Here is a 4843-nt window from a genome sequence, read left to right as displayed (position 1 = left end):
TTGCATATATATTCTAATTTGACCTGAAAAGTTTGGACAAAAGGGAAGTTGCCAAAGTGTGACGGAGGAATTTGTGAAAGCACAGCAGAAGAAACAATAACAATTCGCAGGAGAAGCACTTTGTTCTTGTACGTGTCTTCATATTATATTGATGTTAGTATGTTACACAGCTGGTTCGATCATATCAAAACTTTGATTTTTCGGGGGCATGTACACGGAGATATCAAGGTCATTCTCAGTATAAAACCAGCTTCTCTTTAGTTCATTTTCTCCATCAAATCATATCCTAGCAAGCATGGAGTTCATAAACCAGGTGCACTCTAAATGTGTTTGTCTGTGCTTGATCCTCATATTCGGGGCTTGGTCTTCTGAAGCCACCTCTCGGAATCTTGAAGATGCAGCCATGTATGAGAGATACGAGCAATGGATGACTCGTTATGGACGCCAATACAGCAGCATGAATGAGAAGGAGACTCGCTTCAATGTATTCAAGAAAAATGTGGCAATGATTGATTCTTCGAATAGCGATGTAAGCAAACCATACAAATTGAGCGTCAATCAATTTGCAGACCTTACAACTGAAGAATTCAAAGCCCAATTAAAGGACTGGATTCAAGGGTCTTCGGGATACCCCACCACCGACTACTTCTTTCAAGTACGAAAATGTTAGCATAGTGCCATCTTCACTAGACTGGAGAACGAAAGGAGCTGTAATGCCTGTCAAGGATCAAGGCCAATGTGGTACGTAGCCAATTGCTTCTGATTGTTATTTAGGGATAATGCATGCACTATTGTACTAATGGAGTTCTGTTTCATTTGTTTCCAATAATGTTCTAACTACTATATCTGTAATTGGAATTACTATGCAGGAAGCTGTTGGGCTTTCGCAACAGTGGGAGCCTTGGAAGGAGCTCTTCAGCTTGCTACTGGTGAACTAGTCTCTATGTCTGAGCAAGAGTTGGTTGACTGTAACGTCGGAGGTGAGAATGAAGGCTGTATGGGTGGCTACCCCGACGTTGCCTTTCTGTACATCATAGAAAAGCACGGGCTTACAAACGAGGCTAATTATCCCTATACTGCTACTGATAATGTGTGCAATACTACAGAGGTAGACAGCCCTTCAGGTAGCATAACCGGCTGCGAAGATGTGCCTGTAAACAGTGAACAGGACCTTCTCAAGGCTGTTGCTAATCAACCTGTATCCGTTTGCATTCAAGCTGAGGGAGCATTCGAATACTATTCATCTGGTGTGTTGACAGGATATTGTGGAACGGACCTCGACCATTGTGTTACTGCTATTGGTTACGGAACAACTGATGAGGGGATCGATTATTGGTTGCTGAAAAACTCATGGGGCACAGAATGGGGTGAAGAAGGCTACGTTAGGATACAAAGAAATATAGAGGCTGTGGAAGGAATGTGTGGCATTGCTACGTCAGCCTCTTACGCTACTGTGTAGATGATTTTACATTTGGAATAAATGCCTACCACAACTGGACGTAGGTGTATATTTTGATAAACTTGTTTGTAATAATACTAGTGAGAAACTAGCTACAGATCCATTTATTAAACAACTGGACGTAGGCGTATATTTTGTCTTCCTCTGCTCTACTTCCACGTTTGCCCGTTTTGTCCCTCTTCCTTTGCACACTAGAACCCCAGATTTGATGGCGCTGCTACTTATCGCTCTATCATTTCACTTGATCTTCCTCTACCTTTGCTTTATTCGTTTTGTATGTTGGGATTCTTCATTTATTGCTCTGCGCGCAATTTTCAACTACCACCATGGTCTTTGGTTTTTGTATCGCTGGACGCACCTCGCTCCTCCTAGTTGCCAGATGGCTTTTGCCTGCCAACTGCATTCTAAACGCCTCTCTTATCACATTTAATGCGCACAAGATTTCCCAAATCCCTTCTCTGCTCTCTAGAATTAGACCCTTCGATACCTATGACCTCTGTTTTGCATGCGCACATTGTGCTGTTTCCTATAAATCCTACCATGCTAACTCGAGAAAGTCTGTTTATCCTTCTCTTCCTTCTCCCTTGGCTATCTTGTTCTCTTGCATCATGTCTCACCATCAGCTCCCCCTTCTCCATGGTGATGAACATAGTGTTTCCTCACCCGTTGCCTCTAATCACCCTCCTTTACCTCACCCTGTTGGTGAAGGCACTAGCATTAACCCCGCCCCCTAGGCGTGTGACTCTTCCAATCAGAACTTAGTTCGCTCAGGTACCCCTTTCCGTCAGGTAACAAGTGCTGGTGTTTCGGATTTCGCCTCCCCTTTTAGAAAGAACCTCATTATGAAGGTTGAATCTCGAGAGCCAGTGCTGCATATGGGCCCATTCCGTAATGTCCCTTTCTCCAAAGTTGTTTTCATTCAATCTGATGATGAGGATAACTGTCCAGCACTTTTTGTTAATAATGGTTCTGTCATTGTTACTGAAATTGATTTTCATGAACTGCTTAAATATGACATAGTTATTCCTCACCCCACTTCTCCTGGCAAATTTTACAATTATTGGCAAAATAGCTGAATTACCCTCTAATTTTTCTCATAATTGTTGATTTACCCTCTGATATTTCAATTTTGATTATTTACAACCTCACTTTTCTAAATGTTGCCAATTTACACCCTATAGTTAAATTTTAGACTTTCCATCCGATTTCTCCATTAATTTGGTTAGCATGTGAGGGGCCTTTTCGTCTCTGCAATTGTCACCAAAAAAAAAAAAAAAGAATACAAAATAACTTTGTTAAAAAATAAAAAATAAAATATGCTATTCGTCTCTCACAACTGTTTTTTTTCCCCTCAGCCTCTCATCTTCTTCTCTATCCATCTCACAATTATCTTCTTCTCAGCATGACCTCTTCCTCTATGTTCCTTTTATCGAGATCAATATAACACAATCCCAACTTGAATCAATCAAGATGACCTTCACATGCTTGCTACAATTTTAATTTTCATATTCCATACATATAAATATTTTAGTTTGTTCAATGGCTTCTGAATCTTATACACAATACAAACCCCTCCAACTGGAAACATGGAAGATCAAATTCTCATATGAATGTTTGAAATATTAATGACCAGTCCGACCTTCAAAGAAAAAGAAAACCAGAAACCTAAGATTATCTACATTAAGTGAATAACAAATTGATTAAACTTATTACAATAAATAGGAAATATATGAACTATCTATCTAGTTACCAAATGAGTTTACGTATGTCACTCTTTGGTTAGGAATCCATTTTTGATAAAGATAAACGTCTATTGTTTATGATATGATAACCATAGCATCTTTACAGATAACTCATAGGCTTGAATAGGATTCTTTTATGGGAAGACCTATCTAGCTTGTATATATAGGTGCTTGAAGTCCCTATTCACTGTGTGAAAAATAAATTCAGTCCCGCCCCATAGTGAGGAGTAAAACACACAGTTGAGTAGAAGACTTTTTGGCGTGTGGCTGTTTGAGGTTTTGGAGCTCAGATTAATTGTGTTGAATAGTTGTGTTGCTGCTACTACTTTTGAAGAGATGGCTGTGGTCAAGGAAGCAGGTGATACATCTTCACTTAATGTGTCATAGTTCATATTGCATTGATCATTTGGTTGTGTTTATGTTCCTTGTGAAATGATCCTTGGATTGCTCATTAAGTTAACAAATGGTATCAGAGCATGTTTTCACAAATCATAAATCATTTTAGAAGATCAATTCATTGTGTTTGAACTAGAGTTTTGTGTTATGTTGAATTGCAAAACGTTTTTTTGGGAAATTAGGGTTTACATAACAGGCCAAGAAAACAAAGTTTTAAAACCAAACTCTAGGCCCGTTTTTGACATGACGTGCGGCCCACGGCCCATACCCGATCCAAAAGAAATCTTCTCACGAAGGCTACAGTTTTTACCGTTATTCCATAACGGATAGTTTCTTCTGGGTTTTGGTATGGATCATGAAGCAGTGCCCGAGTTTCTTCACAAACTCAAAGTGGATTCGAAACCACATCATTCAATTCGGATAAAGATCATTCTTGGGGAAATACGAGTTTTGGGGATTATTGCTTCCGCTAAAATTGTTGCAGAAAATTGCTGTCGCAAAGGTTAGGTCTTCTGAGAACCATGTTTCAATTCAAAAGCCTTAAATTCGTTTTCTGTTGAACTGCAAGAACACTAGAAGCATTCCCGGCGTGCACCTAGGCTAGAGTAGATGGTGACACTACTAGAATTATGGCCCCAGACATCGGCCAAAAACCGATGAGAAACAAAAACCCGACCGATGTCTTTGTGGGTGATGAGAAAGATCCGGAAAATGCAGACATCGGTTTTTAGCCGATGTCTAGTATTCGTGTAGACATCGGTTCCTAATTATTATAAATCGATGTAAATAGGTTTAAATGATAACAAACTTACATGTTTTACTATTGTTAAACCCACATTTTATTGTATTTAATGCTTAAAGAAATATAGATTACACAACACAAGTTTGCGTTTTAACATCGTTATTGATTTAAGAACCGATGACTGATACTGTTACAGACATCGGTTCCCATTTTGGAACTGATGTCTGGTACTCAGTAACATATCGTTTTCGACAAAAAATCGATGTTTGTATATTTTAGTAACATCGATTTCCATTTTGGAACTGATGTCTGGTACTCAGTAACATATCGTTTTCGACAAAAAATCGATGTCTGTATATTTCAGTAACATCGATTTTCATTTTGGAACTGATGTATCTGTATTACTAGACATCAGTTTTTATGGTTAAAACTGATTTCAACTTTATATCTAGATATCATACTAGAAAGTACGTCGCGCGATGCTGCGGGTTTAGGCGATAAGAG

General features: G+C 39.0%; 1 pseudogene; it reads left to right on the top strand.

Moving 5' to 3' along the window:
* Positions 1-270: 270 nt before the first annotated feature.
* LOC133737159 (zingipain-2-like) lies at positions 271-1600 on the top strand (annotated as a pseudogene).
* Positions 1601-4843: the final 3243 nt, after the last annotated feature.

The sequence above is a fragment of the Rosa rugosa genome, chromosome 1, assembly GCF_958449725.1.
Source record: "Rosa rugosa chromosome 1, drRosRugo1.1, whole genome shotgun sequence".
In the NCBI taxonomy this organism is placed as follows: Eukaryota; Viridiplantae; Streptophyta; class Magnoliopsida; order Rosales; family Rosaceae; genus Rosa; species Rosa rugosa.
This window is presented reverse-complemented; position numbering and strand designations above follow the sequence as displayed.